The 23,955-nt window shown below is 40.5% G+C and overlaps 1 protein-coding gene and 1 long non-coding RNA gene across 6 annotated transcripts in view; one reads left to right on the top strand and one right to left on the bottom strand.

The window, feature by feature from the left end:
* Window positions 1–23,955, top strand: part of LOC121818625 (spermatogenesis-associated protein 31D4-like) — a 201,702-nt gene that overhangs the window by 29,191 nt on the left and 148,556 nt on the right. For 3 of the 5 annotated variants that reach the window (XR_009599544.1, XM_060410898.1, XM_060410897.1), the window contains exon 2: window positions 4,810–4,901. The gene's annotated coding sequence lies outside the window, so the exon portion shown is untranslated. Of the gene's footprint in view, window positions 1–4,809; window positions 4,902–5,941; window positions 10,753–23,955 lie in introns of those variants that run through there. The other 2 variants (XR_009599545.1, XR_006058641.2) reach the window with 1 other exon arrangement.
* The window catches only part of LOC114112973 (uncharacterized), a 41,093-nt gene that overhangs the window by 13,143 nt on the left and 3,995 nt on the right, over window positions 1–23,955 (bottom strand). The window contains exon 2 of the long non-coding RNA XR_006058642.2: window positions 1,591–6,012. This is a non-coding gene — a long non-coding RNA (uncharacterized LOC114112973). The remainder of the gene's footprint in view (window positions 1–1,590; window positions 6,013–23,955) is intronic.

The following is a 23,955-nucleotide window of genomic DNA, read 5'->3' as shown; positions in this document are numbered from 1 at the left end:
ACTTCTCTTCTGCTTTGGCAGGAGAAGCTGTAGGATTGGAGAAGAGCTCCTCATGAGAGCAATGAACAGAGGCTCAGGAACTGAACCCGTGTGATTCTGAGGCAGGAGGGATCAAAGCCCAGCCTGGAGGCTGTTCAGCCTCGACACAGACCCAGCTGGTACCGAGCCAAAAAGGAGGAGGACTGGTAAAACTGGGGGTCACCAAACTGTCACCTATGAGCCAAATCCAGCCTGCCTCCCATTCTTCTGTGAGAAGAAGAATGGGTTTTGCCTTTTTAAATGGTTGGGGGAAAAAAATCAAAAGAAGAATATTTTGTGAAGCATAAAAAGTATATGAAACTCAAATTTCAGGGTCCATAAATAAATTCTTACTGGAACACAGCTGTGCTGTGTTTTATTTACGTCTATGGCTACTTTTCACATCACAGCAGCAGAGTAGGTGGCATCAGAGACCGTAAAGCCGAGGATGTTTACTGACTGGCCCTTTAGAGAAATTAACCTGAGCTGTGGACAGTGATTTTACCCTGAGCTCATCAAAGCCTCTTCAGTGTTGCACAGCCTCTACAAACTCTACTGGATCCCAGCCCAGGGTACAGCCCAGGGTGTGACAGGGAGAGAATGGGTTAATTAGATGGGTTCATTAGAGAAATCATTCCTGAAGGACATGGAAAGGGATGGGAGATGAGAGAACACAACAGCCTGGTTCGAAGGCTGGTTTCACCACATAGCACAGTAGGAGCTTGAGCCAGTGTCTTACCTTCTCTAAGCAGCCGTTTCCATATTTTAAAATGTGAATAATTATACTCTCAAATGCACAGTGATGTGGTGAAGACCAAATGAGCTAATGCCTGCAACAATGCCTGGTATGTAGTAGACACTCAATAAATACTCACTACTTCTTGCCATGATATTAAAAGATGCTTGCTCCTTGGAAGAAAAGCTATGACCAACCTAGACAGCGTATTAAAAAGCAGAGACATTACTTTGCCAACAAAGGTCCGTATAGTCAAAGTTATGTTTTTTCCGGTAGTCATGTATGGATGTGAGAGTTGGACCATAAAGAAGGCTGAGCACCAAAGAATGGATACTTTTGAGCTGTGGTGTTGGAGAAGACTCTTGAGAGTCCCTTGAACTACAAGGAGATCCAACCAGTCAATCTTAAAGGAAATCAATCCTGAATATTCATTGGAAGGACTGATGCTAAAGCTGAAACTCCAGTACTTTGGCCACCTGATGCAAAGAGCTGACTCATTAGAAAACATCCTGATCCTGGGAAAGATTGAAGGCAGGAGGAGAAGGGGACTACAGAGAATGAGACGGTTGGATGGCATCACTGACTCAATGGACATGAGTTTGAGCAAGCTCCGGGAGATGGTGAAGAACAGGGAAGCCTGGCCTGCTGCAGTCCATGGGGTCACAAAGAGCTGGACATGACTGAGCGACTGAACAGCAACAATAACTCTTACTGTGAGCTTCCTTGGTGACTCAGTGGTAAAGCATCTGCTTGCCAATGCAGGAAACGTGGGTTCAGTCCCTGGGTCAGGAAGATCTCCTAGAGGAGGGGATGACTACCTACTCCAGTATTCTTACCTGGGAAATCCGGAGGACAGAGGAGCCTGGTGGGCTACCGTCCATGAGGTCAGAAAAGAGTCAAACACAAGTGAGCAACTAAACGACAACAAGAACACTCTTCCTACATGTGGATGGACTTTATCAGTGGAAGAGTTGGCTTTGGTGAGGGGAAACCATGTCGTTGCAGCCTGTAGAATAGTGTCAAAAAAAAAAAAAAAGACATCAGAGATAAACAGCTGAGTTCAATTTTGTCTCTGCTAATATATGCACTACTGCTGTGTGATACTAGGAAAGTTGATTAACTTCTCTGAGCCTCAGTTCCACTATCCCTCACCTATCCCCTAACCTTTATGTAACTCAGATGTCAAGTGGGCCCTTCCTACTCTTTGATTTAGGAAACATTTCCTTACGGAGCCACCTGTCACCATCTCAGGTGAAACACATCAGGCTCCTGTTTCACGCTGCACCACCCAGCACATTCAGAAAATTCTTTCAGCAAGCACTTCATGAATTGAGGAAATTTATTGGAGACTTGAAGAGCTATACGTTTGAGAATAGGGTCATTCTGTGCCCCACAGTATTTTTCTAAACCTCTTCCTTTCATCTACCTCCCTTCTTTCTGAGTGAAGAGCCCACAGTGCCCCTGCCCACCACCATTCTCCACCCATTTCCCTATATACCCCCTTTAGCCAAAAGAGGCTAGTCAAGGGCATTTCCTCACAAAGCTGGTTCTGTCCCCAAGAGGAATTCTCCTACCAGCTGCTAAGAGGATAAATTTCCTCTATCCACTAACAAGCAAAATAGGGATAATTATGACTACCTCACAAAGTGTTTGTGGGAATTCAGTGAGGTAATGTGTCTGCCAGCTCCTGGCATGCAGAAGGCACCCCCTCCCCTCTTGATTCTTCCTCTGAGATTTGAAGGAACAAAAGAGAGGAGCTAAGAGATATTTTGAGGTGGAGGTGAGGGTTGATAAAGCAGCCAACAAGGTCATCCCCTTGACCATCACCCTCCAGCGAAGTAGAAGAGATTATTTGCCAAGAGCAACTGGGAGAGGTGGAGGGATTCGGGGCGGAAGCCAGACAAGTCTGGTTTATCTTGGAGTCCATCCAAAAGGGTTTAGTTACTAAAACAGCAGTTCCTCTACATAAATCCTTCAGGTTCTTGAAAAATATTATTAAATCACTCCTGCATCATAAATAATCCTAATTTTATTAATCTTGCCCCTGAGGCCAAGGCACAGCTCCTGCAAGACTCTCTCCTGGGAATACAGCTGCAGGGGCCTGGTCCCCAGACAGAGGGCAGTACCCATGCCCTGGCATTCCTTGATGATTTCTGAGTGCTTGCAGAATAGGCTCTTCTTAATAATCTTTCATTAGGTGTCGGGTTCAAAATGGGTGGTTTATTGGCAAGGTTCTGCCTGAAGAGGCATGGGAATTCTGTTACTCGTCTGTTTGGATTTGTTTGATGTCCTATTTGCATTAGTTTTCCTTTTCTTTTGTTTCTTTTTAACCACAGAAGTTTGGTGTTTTTTCCTTTCTTTTCTTTTTAACTTCTTCCGAAAGAGGATAGATGGCTCTCTCTTATTTTGCTTTGGGCCAACGATGTTTCAACCCAATGTTGTGATAACAAGTGGTCATGATTAGTCAATGCCAAGTTGTATCCTATACCTTAAGAGGCCCTTGCTATCCTCCCTAACTGCTCCTACCCACCTCTCTCTCTCTCTCTCAACTGAGAGATTTCCTTCTTTTCAAAGCAAAACTAAGTTAAAGAGTTAGCAACATCTATCTCTTTATATGGTGGTGTGTGGGGCTTACAAAAATAATATAGAGTAGGAGTTTAGGAAACAAGGGTTCAGTTCCTGTTACTCCTCCGTGTGTCTTCTGAAAGAGTCTTTATTAAATTTTTTGGTTTCATGACTTACTGTTTTCCCCAAATATAAAAATAATTTGTATTTGTGTGTAAAACATGGAACACCGAAAAATATAAAAATATAAATAAAAACCACGTACTGAGTTCTTCTACCTGTGGAAACCCTGCTGTTATAGCATCTTCATGCATTTCCCTAGACATTTGTGTTCTCTGCAAATGTGCATATATAGTTACCAAATGTGATCCTATTGTGCACACAGTTTTGAAGCCGCATTTTTAATTGATACTTATTTCATGAGCATTTCCTTGTCATAAAAATTCAGCAAAAGCACCCCTCTTAATGGCTAGGTGGTACTTGGAGTATTTTCTGTCCCTAACCTAATCATCCTCAGATCATCCCGCATGTAGCCTGTGTCCAGTTTTCCACCATATGAATAATGCTACAGTGAGTGTCTGCATTTGTGTATCTGACAGTTCCCATGGCAGTATTCTTGGGATTCTTGGCAGAATAGAATCCTGGAACTTCACGTTAGTCTTCAGTGACTTAAGTCAGCCCAAGGTGTCTCACCTTGGATCACATGACAGTGTTTAGGAACTAAACTAGCAAAAGGACAAGCTGATGATTGCTTATTGGTGGTTTTATGGTATGCAGCTTGGCGATAATATAATATAATGATGTACCATGATTTGGAGATATTCCAAGGTAATAATAATAGTAACAGCTCACATTTATTGGGTGGATAATATGTGCAAGACTCTGTTTTGTTTTACAGATATTAACTCATTTAATCTCACCACAAGTCTAGGAAGTACTTGTAATAGTGGTATTATTATTCCCATTTTATAGATGGGAAAGTTGAGGCAACAGATGGGTCAAACCTCAAGAAAAGTGACTGAGCCAGGATTCAAACCCAAGCATTTTGACTGGGCGTTCATGCCCTTAAACACTTGATGACCTTGCCTGGAAGTAACCAAGTGGGAAGATTCCTCCCCCCAACATGCCAAGGCTGCAGTGCAGCAGGAAGGGGATGGGGGACCTACTGCTCCCTACCAAATTGCAGCCCTCATTCTCCCAGCTCTCCTTGTCCTTTTCCCCAGCTGTGCACCTGCCCAGGTGAGGACAGGAGGAAACCAAGCTGTGAAACACCCAATTGTGTATCTGAAAGGGAAGAGGAATATATATCAAGGTGGTCTCAGGAAGCTGCTTTTTCAGGAAGGGAGGGAGAAAATAAATGAAAAAACACTGCTTCAGTGTCTTGGTGTTTTTGTTTTGTTTTCATTTTGGGCTTAGACCATCAATAGAACATTAAGCGTGCCTACATAGAAGCAATGTTTCCCTTACGTTTTTCACCAATTTCATTTCAGTGAGTTCCCAACTCATCTGTCGGTGCAGCGCCAGAAGCAAGCTGCAGAACAGGAGTTACTGGGGACAGCGGTGACCGTGAATCCAGAAAGAGGTAACTCATCATTTTTGGTCCTGTCCACTGCTCAGTGCCTTGGTTACAAATGACCCCCAGACAACTGTTCAACATGGATGGTTCTAAAGGCACCTTGTTGTGGAGAGTGCTGTGTGGGACTGGAGTTTTGATTAATGGCCATTTTCTTTTGTCCCACCTCCTTATGTTTCCTTAAAATAATACTGGTGTTACAAAGGACCGCACAGGGTGTTTCTATTCAGGTAAAGTTGACTGCTGCCGTGGTGAAAGAAAACACAACACAACCACTGCCGCAGAACACAAACACAGAGCAAATCAGTCCTGCTTCACCTCCCGCCCTGGCCAGGCTCCACCAAGGAAACCCAGCCAGGGGAGTTCCCTAGGTTTGCCCTGGCTCAGGATTGGAATGTGTAAAACTCTGAACAGTACCAGCAGTGACCCAGGGAAGAAATGAACCACAGAATCTTCCAAGGATGCGGCCATCAGACACTGTCAGTCTCTGTAGTGGAGGACCCGGAATGGCCAGAAATATGCCTCCAGGGTCTCTGTGTGTGTATCTGACTCATAGAGGCTGTCAGCCAACGCCTGCTGAATTGTTGTAGGTGCTGTTGAGCTGGAGTGGATGGAATAGTAAAAGGCAGGAATACAGGTGCTTTTTCATTTTACTTTGTTACAGTCTAATAGCACTTATAGTAATGGTAGTGATGGCAATAATAATTAACATTGCATCCTATGGGCCAGGCTCTGTTCCAAGGAGTCTCTCCTTTCCTGGGGGATAACCTCTATCCTGACTTTTTAACACCATAGTTGGCAAAGGGAAATTGTTAATGGGAGGAAAGTTTTTAAAGTTCATCAAGTATCCTCAGTTTCCCTGAGTGCCTCTGTAATATCTAATCAGCCCAGTTGCTCAGAGGCCTAACAGCTAAAAGTAGGAAAGCAAGGAGTCAGGTTCATATTAGAAATTGTGCCTCAAACAATAAAAATGAAATAGAAAAGATTAATTATTGAATCCCATCTCCTTGAGATCACATCAACCTCCTTCACTTCCTTTGTTGTTGTAGAGATCCAGAAGGACCCTTTCAGATCACCATGAGGATGGGACGAGAATGTGGAGGAGGTTGTTTAAGCAGGTCTGTAAAGAAACAACAAGCAAATTAAAAGGGAGTCCATGGTAGAGTTTTATGTACAGCTAAAAATAGTGACTAAACAGCAGCAACCAAAAAAAAAAAACATCCAAAATGCCTTCTAAGACTCAAGAATGTAAAAAGGCCTATTGTTATATGTGGAAACCTCTGAGCCTCCCTTCTCCAGGAGGTTGGGGGTTGGGAGTAGCAGCCACGTTGGTATGATGTGGCTCTTCTCCATGTTGACAGAAGGCACCAGAAGTAGACATGTGACTCAAGGCCAGCCAATTAGATCCTCTCCCCCAGGAATTTACCACTGGAATAAAAGGATGCTAGTTAGCATGGGCTGGTCTCTTAAATCAAGGACATACAACTCAAGAGCTGTGTTATCGCACCATAGGCAGTCAGAACCCTGACTGCAGAGAGAGGGAAGCAGATGTTCTGGGCGACAGGTGAGGGCCATAAAGTAAGAGACCAGAGAAGAAGACAGAAGGAGAAGAGAGACGACGCTGGAGCAAAGTAGCTGATTGACTTCTGCTGCTTTTCTAATTGAGTTCCTATTCAACCCATCCAGAGACCCTGCCATGCCTCTCCTGGGCAGCCATTGGCTGCTCTGGAACCTTTATACTCTAACCTCCACTATTTTGATAATGCTAACTCGAGGGGCTTCTCTTACTTGCTGTTCTGGCTACAACGGCTATATGACAAAAAGCACCCCAGGGGCTTCCATGTGGTTCAGTGGTAAAGAATCCACCTGTCAATGTAGGAGACACCAAGTTCGATCCCTAACCTGGGAAGATCCCACATGCCTCAGAGCACCAAAGCCCGTGTGCCACAACTGCTGAGCCCACATGCTGCAACTGCCGAAGCCCTCGCACTTTAGAGCCTGTGCTCCGCAGCAAGAGAAACCACAATAGGAAGGGCATGCACTGCAACGAAGAGCAGCCCCCGCTCGCCACGGCTAGGGGAAAGCCCACGCAGCAACGAAGACCCAACACAGCCAAAAATGAATGAATAACTGATTTAAAATCATTCCCAAATTTAGTGGCTTAAAATAAGAACACTTATTTTGCCTAAAAACCTGCACTCTGAGCAGAGCTTAGCATGGACAGCTTGTTTCCGCTACAGCTTGGTTTCAGTGAGCGCAGCTTGAAGGCCAGGGGCTAAAATTGTCTGAACTCTTCACTCCCTGGCCTAGGAAGACTCAAGCAGCTGGGGACTGCAAGAGTTGGAGCCATGTGGAAATCTCTCTATCCATCTGTGGTCTCTTTATCATGGTAGCTTCAGGGTATGCGGACTTTCCCCTAGAGGCTTAGGGCTCCAAAGGCACAGACCCAAGGAGAGAGGGCCAGGTGGAGGCTGTATCACTTTTTATAACCTAGTTTCCCAAGTCATGTGGTGTTATTTCCACCTTATCATATTCATATTTGTGGAGGAAGTTATCAATACAAAGATCCACCCAGGCTCAAAAGGCTGCTGCCTCTCAATGAAGGAATGTTACCATCACATTGTGAGAATAACATGTGACCAGAATGTATATTAATGTGGACATCTTTAGAAAACAGAATCAGTCATGCCTGTAATCAAAATAACCTTGATTAACATATGGAATAACCTCTAAAACTCAGAAAGGTTTCAGAGTTCCCAGAAAATTCTCAGGATTATGATGAAAAATACACTGGTTGGTAGATATAGTGAGACTTCTTTCTTTTTCTTCCTGTTCTGATTAGCAAAGATCGAATTTTTCCATAGGGGATCTCACTGGGTTCTGCCCAGGAAACATCATTTTGAAGTTGACTTGTGTCCTTGATTCTGGAACCATCTTATCTTTTATTTTGCCACATAATTAGGTGTGGATTAAGTTCAAATCCCTGCTGTTTATAGCAAAAAGTTTCTGGTCATCTTATTTTCAAATGTTATTTGCAAGCATATCCTTTATTGCTTAGTGAATGAGGTTTTTCCTCCAACTGGACTTTTTTTTTTAATGAATAATAATCCAGATTTTCAGGGTCCAAAATACTCCAGAGCTGTAAAGTAGGCACTATTGAAAGATGTGTTAACTCCTTCAGGCCTCCAAGGTGCTATTTTAAATGTTATTGCTTTATATTCCATAATAGAAGCTTGAACCTTATTGATGGCCTTTCTTTGTATGTGTGCGGAGGGTGAAGGCTGGGAGAGAATGAGTCAGTGACCTGGAACAGGAAGCTGAATTAACTCTTTCAGCAAGACTTAAAAGAAAATATTTTGGTCTTATAATATCTAAAGCCTGAAAGATACTGAAGCTTCCAGAATGAGTCAGTACCTAAGACAGTGTTATTAGATACAGTAATTACTGGAATGATAAAATCCTTGTTGATGCTAGCTGAAAATAGATATGTTCTATGCCTACTACATAGCAGCATTTTCAATACTGTACTAGAATGAAGTTAACTATTAAAATATGCACATTCTGATTATGTATAGACAACTTCAAGCTGTCTTCTTTGTTGTTGATGAAGGTTACTGAGGTTTGTACAAAAATCTTTATAGGTTCAGTCTGTTATTTGATATGTGAAATAAAATGATAAGACCATTGATGGTGAGTTTTCAAACTTCTACCTATAACAAGCGAATATGCTGCTGCTATTGCTGCTAAGTCGCTTCAGTCATGTCCGACTCTGTGCGACCCCATAGATGGCAGCCCAACAGGCTCCTCCGTCCCTGGGGTTCTCCAGGCACGAACACTGGAGTGGGTTGCCATTTCCTTCTCCAATGCATGAAAGTGAAAAGTGAAAGTGAAATCACTCAGTCGTGTTTGACTCTTAAGTGATCCCATGGACTTACCTACCAGGCTCCTCTGTCCATGGGATTCTCCAGGCAAGAGTACTGGAGTGGGTTGCCATTAGGGCAGCCTGAATGATAGGTATATTTTGAATTATGTACAACTAGTGGTCTGGTAAATATTTAACCACTAGCTCAACCAGGGGGTAGGTGGGTTTTGACTTATAGCACTTGCCAATTTCTGTGATGTAAGTATTTCCACCATGGCTGATTTCAAGCTACCAGCATGGCATCACAGAATGCAGAATTGTGGGCACACACTCTGAGCTGTATGAGCTGGTCCTGCACACCCTTGGTTACAATTTTGGGAAAGCCAGTTGGATGACTCCTGGATAAACCTGGTTATAATCCTAGGGGGATAATAAGGACCTACTGTATAGCACAGGGAACTCTACTCAGTACTCTGTAATGACCTATATGGGAAAATAATCTAAAAAAAAAAAAGTTAATATATGTATATGTCCCCTTCATGGATCATGCAGAGTACATCATGTGAAATGCCAGCCTGGATGAATCACAAGCTGGAATCAAGATTGCTGGGAGAATTAGAGCTAATCAGTAACTTTAGTAAAGTTGCAGGATACAAAATCAATACACACAAATCACTTGCATTTCTATAAACTAACAATGAAACTCTGAGAGTTGGTAATGGACAGGGCCTGGTGTGCTGTGATTCACGGGGTCGCAAAGAGTCAGACACGACTGAGTGACTGAACTGAACTGAACTGAACTGAACAATGAAAAATCAGAAAGAGAAATTAAGGAATCAATCTCACTCACCATTGCAACAAAAAGAATAAAATATGTAGGAATAAACTTACCTAAGGCAACAAAAGAACTGTACACAGAAAATTATAAGACACTAAATGAAAGAAATCAAAGATGACATAAACAGAGAGATGTTCCATGTTCCTGGGTACGAAGAGTTAATATTGTGAGAAAGACTGTATTACCAAAAGCAATCTACCGAGTCAATATGATCCCTATCAAATTAAGAAACGGCATTTTTCACAGAACTAGAACAAAAAATTTCACAATTCATATGGAAACACAAAAGACCCTGAATAGTCAAAGCAGTCTTGAGAAAGAAGAATGGAGCTGGAGGAATCAACCTTCCTGACTTCATATTATACTACAAAGCTACAGTCATCAAGACAGTATGGTACTGGCACAGAAACAGAAATATAGACCAATGGAACAAGATAGAAAGCCCAGAAATAGACCCATGCACCCATGGGTACCTTACTTTTGATAAAGGAGGCAAGAATATACAATGGGGCAAAGACAACCTCTTCAATAAATGGTGCTGGGAAAACTGAACAGCTACATGTAAAAGAATGAAATTAGAACACTTCCTAACACCATACACAAAGATAAACTCAAAATGGATTAAACATCTAAGTGTAAGGCCAGAAAGGACAACCCTCAGAATGGAAGAAAATAATAGCAAATGAAACAACTGACAAAGGATTAATTTCCAAAATATACAAGCAGCTCATACAACTCAATGCCAGAAAAACAAACAACCCAGTCAAAAAATGGGGAAAAGACCTAAATAGACACTTCTCCAAAGAAGACATACAGATGGCTAATTAACACATGAAAAGATGCTCAACATCTCTCATTATTAGAGAGATGCAAATTAAAACTACAATGAGATATCACCTCACATCAGTCAGAATGGCCCTCATCAAAAAGTCTACAAACAATAAATGCTGGAGAGGGTCTGGAGCAAAGGGAATACTCTTGTACTGTTGGTGGGAATGTAAATTGATACAGCCCCTATGGAAGATGGTATGGAGATTCCTTAAAAACTAGGAATAAAACCACCATATGACCCGGCAATCCCACTCCTGTCTGTGTCAATTCTGATGAGGTGGATAAAACTAGAACCTATTATACAGAGTGAAGTGAGTCGGAAAGAAAAAGATAAATATCGTATTCTAACGTACATATATGGAATCTAGAAAAATGGTACTGAAGAATTTATTTCCAGGGCAGCAATGGAGAAACAGACATAGAGGATAGACTTATGAACATGGGAAGAGGGAGGAAAAGGTGAGATGTATGAAAAGCGTAACATGGAAACTTACATTACCATGTGTAAAATAGATAATTAATGGGAGTTTGCTGTATGGCTCAGGAAACTCAAACAGGCGCTCTGTATCAACCTAGAGGGGTGGGATGGGGAGGGAGATGGGAGGGAGGTTCAAAAGGGAAGGGATATATGTATACCTATGGCTGATTCATGAAATCATATGAAAATTCATAGAATTCATATGAAAGAGATGGGAATACCAGACTACCTGATCTGCCTCTTGAGAAACCTGTATGCAGGTCAGGAAGCAACAGTTAGAACTGGACATGGAACAACAGACTGGTTCCAAGTAGAAAAGGAGTATGTCAAGGCTGTATATTGTCACCCTGCTTATTTAACTTGTATGCAGAGTACATCATGAGAAACACTGGGCTGGAGGAAGCACAAACTGGAATCAAGACTGCCAGGAGAAATATCAATAACCTCAGATATGCAGATGACACCACCCTTATGGCAGAAAGTGAAGAAGAACTAAAGAGCCTCTTGATGAAAGTAAAAGAGAAGAGTGAAAAAGTTGACTTAAGCTCAACATTCAGAAAACAAAGATCATGGCATCCAGTCGCATCACTTCATGGGAAGTAGATGGGGAGACGGTAGAAACAGTGTCAGACTTTATTTTTTTGGGTTCCAAAATCACTGCAGATGGTGATTGCAGCCATGAAATTAAAAGACGCTTACTCCTTGGAAGGAAAGTTATGACCAACCTAGATAGCATGTTAAAAAGCAGAGACATTACTTTGCCAACAAAGGTATGTATAGTCAAACCTATGGTTTCTCCAGTAGTCATGTATGGATGTGAGAGCTGGACCTAAAAGAAGGCTGAGCACTGAAGAACTGATACTTTTGAACTGTGGTGCTGGAGTACACTCTGAGAGCCCCTTGGACAGCAAGGAGATCAAACCATTCAACGCTAAAGGAAATCAAGCCTGAATATTTATTTAAAGGACTGATGCTGAAGCTGAAACTCCAATACTTGGGCCACCTGATGAGAAGAGCTGACTCATTTGAAAAAACTCTGATACTGGGAAAGATAGTGACAGAGGATGAGATGGTTAGACAGCAGTGAACATGAATCTGAGCAAACTCTGGGAGTTGGTGATAGACAGGGAGGCCTGGCTTGCTGCAGTCTATGAGGTCACAAAGAATTGGAGACGACTTAGTGACTGAAGAACAACATATATTTATGTATAATTGATTCATTTTGCTGTACAGCGGAAACTAACATTGTAAATCAACTATACCCCAATAAAATCAATTTAAAAATATTGGTGGTAAGATCTGCAGCAGAGACATTTAATGCCCTTTGACTCTCCGTTTACTCCCCCACATTCCTCATTGACCAATGGACTGGGAAAAGAGATAGAAGAAGCATTTAAAAGTTGGTATGCAACCACCAGTCCTCTCTTCCCTTGCCTCTGCACATGTTCCCAGGGGTACAGATACAAAATGGTAGAACCTGTATCAACATGGTTCCATGAGGGGCTGTGTGGAGCTCAACCCCTATACACCAACCTTGGATGTGTGCCCTGCTTCTGTTAGTGACTAATGCCCAGCAAACCATCTTATACAGGATGACTTTAAACAGTTTATTGTTGTATCTCACATTTCTGTGAGTTGGTTGGGCTCCAGTGGGTAGTTCTTGTTTTTTTTTTTTAAACTTTTTATTTTGCATTGGAGTATGGACTTCCCAGGTGGCTCAGTGGTAAAATATCGGCCTGCCAATGCAGGAGACACAGGAAACAAGGGTTCTATCCCCGGGTCCAGAAAATCCCCTGGAGGAGGAAATGGCAACCCGCCCCAGTATTCTTGCCTGGAAATTCCCATGGACAGAGGAGCCTGGTGGGCTACAAGTCCCCGGGCTGCAAGGGTTGGACACAACTGAGCAACTGAGCGCTGTAGTCAGTTAACAATGCTGTGATGGTTTCAGGTGGATAGCAAAGGGAGTCAGCCATACATATACATGTATCCATTCTCCCCCACACTCCCCTCCGATCCAGGCTGCCACCTAACATTGAGCAGAGTTCCATGTGCTATACAGTAGGACCTTCTTGGTTATCCGTTTTAAATATAGAAATGTATACATGTCCATCCCAACTCCCTGTTTCTCCTTTCCAATTCTTCCCAAGTGGGCAGTTCTGCTCTTCTTACTTAGGGTTTCACGTGTACTCTGCTCAGTCACTCTGTCGTGTCTCATTTTTTGTGACCCTATGGACTGTAGCCTGCCGGGCTCCTCTGTCCATGGAATTTTCCGGACAAGACTACTGGAGTAGGTTGCCATTTCCTACTCCAGGGGATCTTTCCAACCCAGGGATAGAACACACATCTCTTGCGTCTCTGCATTGGCAGGAGGATTCTTTACCACTGTGCCACCTGGGATGACTAGGGCTGGAATCCTTGGAAAGCTTGACTGGGATTGAACTGAGAATGACCTTCTTGCTAAGGTCTAACACCTAAGTGCACCTCCACATAGAGTTGCATTCTCCAGCCATCTGCACATGGCCTCTCTTTGCAGTGGGATGCTCAGAGTTCTTATATCATGAATGACTTCAAATGCAGAGGCTGTCAAGATTTCCTAAGGCTTCTGCTTCCTTTTCGTGCTTAAAGCATGTCATGGGATCAGTGCAGAGACGAAGTAGCAGGTGACTAAGAGAAGGGTGTGACTACCAGGAGGTAAGAGTCAGTGGGAGCCCTCTTTGGAGACTAGCTAATCACATACCACAAGTAAGAAGTAAGCCTTTGTTATGTTAAGCCACTTAGATTTCAGGGTTAATTTGTTCCCTTGGCAAAACCTAATCTGACTAATCCAGAAATTGGTGCTGTATTAGTGAAGATAAGGTAGATGGTGCTGCAAAAATACACCCCTCTCCCTAAATCTTAGCAGCTTAATGTGTGAGCCTCTGGGGGACTGACGGCTCTCCAGGACTGCTGCCTTCCAGTGATGACTCAGCAATCTTGGTCACCGGTGATGACTTATAGGCCACTTGCATTTTGTTGGTCTGTCATTAGGAACGTTTGGCTTCCAGATCACCTGGGCAGGAGGAGAGAGGGCAAGGGGAACTCATGCCTCTTAAGTACCTAGTGTCCAGAACTAGTCATGCCTCTTGCCCCAACTGTAAGGATGCTGGAAAATTTGGGGTAGCACATGGGTATATGGGGATTAGTAAATGTCTCTGTCGTAAAGTTATGTGGAGTTCTTTGCCTTTTTTGTTTTTCCTCCCTTTCCTTTTCCCTACCTCACCCTCTATAAGAAATTTAAGAAAAGGAGAGTTTAATGGAAGGGTGGGAAGAGAGAGAGGAAAGAAGGAAAGAAATGCCAAGGGAGGGAGGATTGAAAGGAAGGAAGAATACAGAAGGAATATATAGGATGCAAATTGGACCACTGAACTATTAGCAAAACTATTAACAAGTACTGCTAAACAAAATCTATTAACAAATAACTGTAATAGCAGAGGCTTTCACTGTGCTTTTAGTTTTTTTTTTTTCCTTTTTAATCAGCAATGATAAGAAAACTAACCCAGATTAAGTGCTATCTTATTGGAGATACAAAGGCAAACAAGGGGAAAGAAGTGATTGAAGAGCTCTTCAGAAAGCTCAGTACATTCAAATCAGCAGGGCCTGATTACTTACAACCCAGGGCACTTAAGGAATTGGCAAATGTAATTGCAAGACCACTAGCTTTTATTTTAGAAAACGAAGGTTGGACAGGAGAATGTCCTGACAAGTGGAATCTGCAGATGGAGTTTTGTTTTTTTTTTTTAAACAGAGAAAAGCACAACTGTAGTAATTATAGACTATTCAATTTATCTTGGATACCTGGGAAGATACAGGAGCAAATCATCAAACAATCAATTTGCAAACATCTAGAAGAGTACAAGGTTCTGCGTAGTAATCAACATAATTTTGTGAAGTACAAATTATGCTAGACCAATTTAATTTTACCAGCAGAGAGTGATGAGCCTGTCGGAAGAGGGGAAAGCAATACCCACAATTGGACTTTACTAAGATTTTTTGTATTTGTTTGTTTTCTTTTTCTTTTTTTTAAATTCCATCCCTTGACATTTTCAGCATCAACTCTCCAAGAGGATGCTACCTAGATCAACAGTTGGGTAGGCATGATTCCAATGAGGCACTCAGAGTCATAAAAACTAAGGTTCTGCTCTAGGCTGACACAGTTGTTAGTAAGAGGTATTTTTATTTTAATCAGTTGATGTGGACAAAGAAGATGACTGTGGTAAAGAAGATGTTGAGATACAAATAAAATTCTCTACTACAGAGGGGAAGTATGAAAGAAAGAGGAGATATAAAAACCAGACTAGGAAATATGGCAGCTAAATATTATAAGATTCAGGAATGGAGAAAATGATAACAGGGAAATGACTAGAGATACAATATTAAAATTTTTTCCCATAAAAGGACATATATGTTTACGTTAAAAGAGCCCACTCAGAACCAACTGTAGCCAGTGGAGAAGATAACCTACTCGGACACAGCATTGTAAAAGTTTAGAACTCTAAGAATAAATTAAATTTCTAAAAGTTTCTAGAGAAAAGAATTAGGCCACCAACTCAGGAATTAAAATTGAGCAGTCAAATTCCCATTAATATCTCTGGCTGCTAGAAGACAATAGAGTGGTCCTTTTAACTCTGGGGGAAGTTGAATTTAAAATAATTTGTATATTCGGCCAACCTGTCATTCAACTGTGAGAGTAGAATATAGAAATTTCACATAAACCAGCACTTGGAAAGTTTACTTCCCAGGACTCCTTTCTTAAGAGTTACTTGAATATATATTAAAGAGAATGAGGACATTATCCAAGAAAGAAGGTGACAAGAGTCTTAATACAGGAATTGGAATTAGAGTATAACACAAAATCTTCCATTTTAGAGCAGGAGGGCAATGTTCATGGCTCTAACATGCTCCTTAGCCTGGCAGTGCACAATGTTGATGTAATCTTAATAATGTAAGTATTTTGGCTTTAAACCCTTGCAGTCAACCTAAGGACAGAGTAAGGAAGATCTTGGTTATGTTGCCAAAAAAAAAAAAAAAAAAGCAAACATTAAACTTCATACTATGAAGTTCACAGAAAGTGGGAAGTGCAAATTGAAGGAAATATGAAGAGAAGAATAGTATCATTGACATCCTCAACTTCTATAATGAGAAGTCAAGATATTCAAGTTTTTAGAAAGAGAAACTGAGACATGATATAATATTTAAAGTTACAAGGGTAGCCAAAATAAAACTTAAAAATAATGACAATTGCCCCAAACTGGGAGGAGTTGGCAGGGAGAAGATAATGTGAATGAGCTAAGTGTTTATCTTTTGTAACTGGAGGCATTCATAACCAAGAAATTGAAAAGAGGAATCAATTTCCAAACACCCTATATATTCAAAAAATGAGTAATTCAGGAGTGATTTTTCATAGGCATCAACAATCTTAAGGACACATTATAGTGCTGATGATCTTGTAGTCATGGCATTTTTTCCCATTCCATTATCCATGCCCAGTTAAAAGATTATATTTGCAAACAAAGTCATATCTGCTTTAACGATTTTTAAATTTTTTCTCAGAATTATCTCTATTATTTCACAGAGTACTCTTTCCAAAAGCCATAGCATAGTATATGGCCATGTGGCCTCTTGATGGTATTTTATTATATCTAATTTCTCTTCCCCAAGAACATATTCTCAGAATTGGGATTTTGCTCCCACAGGATGGAAGCTTAGATGGCCTTGTTATAGGATAAAAACTATTTCAAAATTATATCCTTAAAAATAATATAAAATTCCCTTGAATTACTTATAGATGTTTATATAGTAGCATGATTTACAGGCTCCTGTTAAAACACGGCAGATGCAAGTAAAACTCTGCTGTAACTTCGTACCTGAGGTACAAAACATCCAGTCATGTAATGTGTGGGACCAACTTAGTGCAGAGTTAATGAAATGACCAACGTGAGCTGGCTGCAGGAAGACAGGAGCCAATCACCAAAATTGTCATATACAAATTTCCATTATCAAGGAGTGTATAATTACAAGTTCCACTGTACTTCTGATTACTGGCTAGAGTGGAATGCCACATGGCCACACAGATAAACATGGTTGCCATACACATTGCTTGCTAGCTTTAAATTATGCAGTTCTTGATTACTCTTGGCAAGAGTTAAACTATTTCAAATTTTGCACAAAATTGGTACTTACCTAATAGGCCAATTACACTACTTCAAATATGCATTATTCTAATTTTTCTAAAATATGAGTATATTGTAAAAGAACAGTATTTACTTTTTAAAAAAGGGGAAGTCAGGGGGATGTTTACAACCAGAGGAACTAAAAGCAAAAGTCTTTAGGACTTCCATGGTGGTCCAGTGGTTAAGAATCCGCCTGCCGATGCAAGAGACACATATTCGATCCCTTGTCCGGGAAGATTTCACATACCACAGAGCAACTAAGTCTGCATGCCTCAAACACTGAGCCTCCACACCCTAAAGCCTATGTTCTGCTACAAGAGAAGCCACTGCAATGAGAAGCCCACACACCGCAACAAAAACCTAGCGCAGCCAAAAGTAAAAGTTAATTAATTAATTTTTGTAATCTTTAAAACAACTTTCATAAGAGGTAGAGTTGGGGGGCAGGTAGGAATCCTCATAAGCTTCTCTGTATCGTTTTATCTATACTGGTCAATTTATTGAAGGTGTATTTACTACCCTAACATGGTAAGTATTGTTTTACAGTAATTAAATTCATAAAAACAGTTACAGTTGTCTCTCTCTCTCTTTTTTTTCTTTTAGTTGTCTCTCAATATTTCTCAAGGACTGGTCCCTGCAATACTTGTTAAAAATGCAGAATCCCTGGCTCCAAACACAGTCCTAATGAACTTGAGCCCCTCAACTGGGACCAGGAATCTGCATTGGAACCAGTGGTTGAGATATAGATCTTACTGAAGGCTTACTTGTACATCTTCTTCAGGTGTATTTCAGGACCGAACTTCTTGTGAAACCATCACATGCTGTATGGCCTTCTGTGGTATTTACCATATCCCAGCATCCTCCCTTCCATTTCTGTATCACGAAGATGAAGGGATAAAAGATGACCTCACACACTCCTTTTGCATATGATCTTATTTAGGGGAATGATAGTTCTTTTGAAGATCCCTTAAGCTCTGCCACTTCTTAAACATGGAACAGCTAAGAAAATCTCAGTTTTAAAATTCATGACAATGACTGGTTTGTTAATTATGTAAGGAGAAATATTTTGAGACTGTCTTTGTTGCTTATTTTGGTGCTAATCATTTTTTCTCATTCCTGTGACTGCAGGAATATTGATCTCAGTGTTACTTTGACCACTAATGAATTATGATGACAATAAGCAGAGATACACACCTCCAGCCTCCTGGGAGCTTAATCTTCTGCTACAATGTTTGCTTTTGTAAGTCAGCACCTGTGTAATCTATATTCAAACTATTTGTTATTCTCCTTTAATTACATATTGGTGGTGATTCATTTATAGCTTGAGAGCAACCAACTGGAGAGTCAAAGAAGTTATTAAAATATTGACTTTAAATTAGAAGGCCAAAAAGAAACATGGCTGAGTTTATTCCTACCCATTTCATTGTGATGGTTCGGGGACAGTTATTCCCTTTCATGTCAAGGAAACCTGGGTCTAAAGAGTTAGTACAGAACTTTTACCTTAAAAGAACTTTTAACCTTATTAAAGTTCTACCTTAGAACTTTTAACAGTATTTCTGTTAGCATCAGCTTTACCTTATCTGTCAAGCACCGTTTGGTTTGGCAGGTGATACATTATTTTTACATCCTGTGCTTCCTACTTGGGCTTCCCTGGTGGATCAGTAGTAGAGAATCCACCTGCCAATGCGGGAGATGCAGGTTCAATCCCTGGTTCAGGAAGATCCCCTAGAGAAGGAAACGGCAACCCACTCCAGTATTCTTGCCTGAGAAATCCTATGGACGGAAGAACCTGGCAGGCTATAGTCCATGGGGTCACAAAAGATTTGGACACAACTTAGTGATTAAACAACAACTTCCTACTTGGTCCTATCAGTCACTTACGTTGAGATTTAGGGAATTGTGGATGGTCAAGTCAATCCCAGAAAACTTTTCTTTTAGCATTTTGGTAACATTTATTTTGACATAGTTTCAAATTTCTATAAAAGCTTCAAAAATTGTACAAGAAATCCCCTTTACTGAGATTCATGTTTATTTATATCTTGCTGCACTCACTACCTCTGTTTCTACAAATCTATTTATATGGCGCACACTGTTTCTTTTCTGACCCATTTGAGAGTAAATTGAAGACACCCTACCCTTTACTCTGAAATATTTTGGTATTTGTCTAAGAATAACATTCTCTTTAATAACTATGGTTGCTATCAAAATAAGATATTTTAACATAGTCCAATTTTAATTCAGATTTTCTCAATTATCTCAGTGATGTCCCGATAATTTTTTACAAGTTATTTTTTTTTCCCAGACCAAGATCCAGTCCAGGATAGTGCATTGTACTGAGTTGTAATATCTCCTTTGTTTCCTGTAATCTGGGAATGTTTCTAAGCCTTTGTCTTCCTAACTTGACACTTTTAAAAAGAGCAGATCAATACCTCATTTTTTTTTCTTTGTCTTTCTTGTTTAGGGTGCAGGGGAAGGCTCTTCATTCTAAGTTTGACTGGGCTTATCTTCATGTTTAGACCTGTGTTATATATTTTTGGCAGAGATACCATTGAGGTGAAGAAGCCCAATGTACCATAACAGGGGTACCCGAAGTCCATTAATGTTAACTTTGATCACTTGGTTCGGGTGCTTTCTCCACTGTGAAGTTACAGCTTTTCTCCTTGTAAACTACAAGTGTTATGTGGGGAGGTATTTTGAGACTATGTCAATATCCTGTCTGTAAAATTTCTCTTTGACTACTTGGCACTGTTTAGTGATGTTACTTCTAGATTTATTAGTTGTCGTTTTGCTATAAGGAAGAGCTTTCCTTCTTCACATTTACTTTTTTTCCTTATTTAAGTCCAAACTCATGGATTCTTATGGCATTCAGTGGGTTATGATCGATTTCTGTCCTTTTGGATTTTGATGCTCAAATTTTCTGATTTGGCCAGCCCCTTCAATCTATTTTTATTTTATTTTTTTGACATGTTTTCATGATGCTTTGAAGTACTACCTTACTTTCTATAGCAAATGACTCATCTTGTGCTTCCTCTGCCCCCTCCCTGGAATTAACCATTTCTCCCATGATTCCCCAGATGAATTTTGCTAAGAAAATAAAATTTATCTTTTGTGTCTGCCCCTCCCCCTTTCTCTTCACCTTTTAGTAACCTATCTGAGTCCCTACTGTAACCATGGTTTTTAGTATCTGTAGTTAGGAAATTCTGATAAATTCATTTGCCTTAAAGTTGTTTGGGAAGGACTGCATTGCATTACCTTTCTTAGCAATGCTTGCATTTTATTTTATTTATTATTATTATCTCTTTGGCCATGGCCATGCTGCATGGCATGCAAGATCTTAGTTCCCTGACCAGGGATTCAGCCGCTGCCCCCTGCAGTGGAAGCATGGAGTGTTAACCACTGGCCCTCCAGAGAAGCCTCAATATTTGTATTTTAAAAGAGGAAACCAGTTAGAAAGCATTCCTCTCAATTTTTATTGTCATTTTTCCCCTTTTGCTCATTTTGCGAGAAGAGAGTTTTTCTTTTTTTTTTAAAGGAAGTGCTAGACATAATGAATGAAACACATATTATTATTGAGCCTAAAATGAATTACATTAGCATTTCTATCTTTTATCTAATAAATTATGGTGCATATATATGCTTACCTATTAGAAAATTTTAACTTCTGAATACTTATATTCTAATTGGTGCTCAAAACTTCTTTTCATATCAAATAATTTATCATAGGATTTGTCACTTTACTAAGCCAGTTTATTATTGGACATGTGAATTTGCCTTTCTTCTTATTAATTTTCATCATCACAAGACTATATGCATAATTATTCTGTTTTACCAAGATACCGTTATTAAATGCTCATAGGTTCATGGACATGTCCAATTATTTGTTATTCTTTCTTTCCTTTCTCTTCTCTTTTCTTACTTTTTCTACTTTGAGATTATCTTTACTTTTTAACCTAAGAGGCAGGTCATAGGGAATAAATTTTATAAAATATAATGCCTGCCTCATGGCATGATTGGGAGAACTAAACACAATAAAATGCAAATGGAAGCTCTTAGCGCACTGCGTGACATCAGTTTTTACCTTTTGATCATTTAAGAAATTGTACTTCCACAAGCTTGCTGCTGCTCCTGCTAAGTTGCTTCCATCATGTCTGACTCTGTGAGACACTATGGACTGTAGCCTGCCGGGCTCCTCTGTCCATGGGATTCTTTAGGCAAGAATACCGGAATGAGTTGCCATGTCCTCCTCCAGGGGGTCTTCCTGACCCAGGGATCAAACTTACGTCTCTTTTGTTTCCTGCATTGGCAGGCAGGTTCTTTACCATTAGGGTTACCTGGGAAGCCCTCCACAAGCTTGATAGGTCCTCAAAACTACTATTCTGTATAAAACTTCTCCTTTAGTGAAACGAAAGCCTGTGGGTAAATAAGTATGGCTCTCTTTAGGGTTTGCATTTAAATTGTAATAGGTAGATTAAGAGCTTTGCCAATGATGGGAGCAAGACAGCATAATGTGAATTTGGTCATGAGACAAAGGACTCTGGCTCAGTGACTGCCCCACCAGGTGACCTTAGTGATTTTGCTTTGAGGCTTCAGTTTATTCAACTGTTTATTCAACTGAATAATAACTGTATTATTCTTGAAATGTGTATGCTTGTCCCACCTCTCCACTCCCTGGTATTTTTTAAAAAGAGGAATAGTTTACACCACCTCATTTCCTCAGGCCACCCTTCTCACCCCCACCCCAGGATTAAATGCTACCAATTCTGAGACATTTGGGAAGTCACTACCTTGAAAGATTATCTTAAGAGTTGGAGATATATAATAATATGTATGTTTAGTGTATATAAAGATAATAATATGTATAAAGTACACAGCACAGAGTCTGCCACATTATTTTATGGTCAGTTCACCCACCACTGTTAGTGTCATTATAGAAGTAATGCAAAGAAGAGAGAGAATTCTTTGCAAAGAAGAGAGTTTGGAAAGGGACAGGAAGTGGTATAGTACAGAAGAGAGGAGTGTTCAGTTTCCAAGTGGTTACTTCAAAAAACCTTCTAAGAATGTTTATGCTTGTGCAGTGACCTAAATAAAAGTTCAGTTGGGCAGTGCTATAACAGAGTAATCACTAACATTTATGCAACCCTTTATAGTTTACAAAGCACATCCACATGCATTATTATGTTTGATATACACCCTCTTTCATGAAGATCAGCTATGTGTAATGCTTTGCCCAAGGACACAGTGTAATCTGTGAAAGTGAAAGTCGCTCAGTCATGTCCAACTCTTTGCGACCCCATCGACTGTAGTCCATGGATTACTGGAGAGAGTAAGCCTTTCCCTTCTCCAGGGGATCTTCCCAACCCAGGGGTTGAACCCAGGTCTCCCACATTGCAGATAGATTCTTTACCAGCTGAGCCACAAGGGAAGCCGTGTAATCTGTGGGGGAGCGCAAATTAGGAGTTCTGATTGTAGAACAGACTTCTTTCCTGAAAATGTGCAGCCTGAAACAGACACCAAATGTCTCTTTTCTAAATTCTTGACCAAGGGACTCATTCCTTATGGTGTAGGTTATTGAAATGCTTAGTTTAAAGCTCTCTGAGTCTATTTCAGACTTACAGCTTCTCTTCTGTCGTATTTTATCTACCCTGGGTGACATTTCCGGTACTGTCGTGTGTTGTTACTCAGCCAGAAAGCCATAGTTATTCCTTGCTCTTTGCTCTGACAGAGAGAAGTACTGGTTAGTGAATCTGAATTAACACCATCAGACGCATATTAAAAATGCATTTGAACCTTTCAGCCAGACTAATTTCCTTCCTAATACCGTCTTGTTGTTTAGTCACTAAGTCATGTCCAGCTCTTTGGTACTGTTTGACATTAGGCAAATTAAAGACTTTTCCAAAGATAGGCGCCCCCCCCCCTTTTTTTTTTTAGGCCCTTGTTTTTTGAAGCAGTTTGAATTCATGTTTCTTAGTGTTGACCTTGATATTTTTTACCTGGTCATGTATATCTCTCTTTCGGATAAGAGAAATATTACTGTTCTAAACAAAAACTGACCATCTTTGTTTAGCAGCCTAGTGTAACACAAAACATCTTAGAGGAGTTGATTTTTCTTTATTATTCAGTTCAATGTATTTTCTAGTTTCTTTTGTGATTTCTTCTTTGTATCCCAAGATAGTTAGAGTTGTATTTTTTAATTTCCAATATTTGTGGACTTTCTAGTTAACTGTTTAATGGTATCTATATTTATATTCATGTTAATGTTTTTCTTTTTTTATTGGAGGATAGTTACTTTACAGTGTTGTATTGGTTTCTGCCATACAATGTATGAATCAGCTGTAAGTAAACATATGTCCCCTCCCTCTTGAGTCTCTATCCCACCACCCTTCTCCCCCATCCCATCCCTCTAGGTCATCACAGAGCACTGGGCTGAGCTCCCTGTGTTATGCAACAGTTTCCCCCGAGCTATCTATTTTATACGTGGTAATGTATATATAGTGAGAAATAGATTTAAGGGACTAGATCTGATAGATAGAGTGCCTGATGAACTATGGACGGAGGTTTGTGGCATTGTACAGGAGACAGGGATCAAGACCGTCCCCATGGGAAAGAAATGCAAAAAAGCATTTCTGGGAGTTGGTGATGGACAGGGAAGCCTGTCATGCTGCGATTCATGGGGTCACAAAGAGTCAGACACGACTGAACTGAACTGAATGTATATATTTCAATGCTGTTCTCAGTTTGTCCCACTCTCTCCTTCCCCTTCTATGTCCACAATCTTATTGGTGTTTTAGTGTAACTTTGCAACGTCCAGGGAACAGATTCTGTGAGATTTCAGTCTTGGGAAAGCAGCT

This window comes from Ovis aries, chromosome 2, assembly GCF_016772045.2.
Source record: "Ovis aries strain OAR_USU_Benz2616 breed Rambouillet chromosome 2, ARS-UI_Ramb_v3.0, whole genome shotgun sequence".
NCBI lineage: Eukaryota > Metazoa > Chordata > Mammalia > Artiodactyla > Bovidae > Ovis > Ovis aries.
This window is presented reverse-complemented; position numbering and strand designations above follow the sequence as displayed.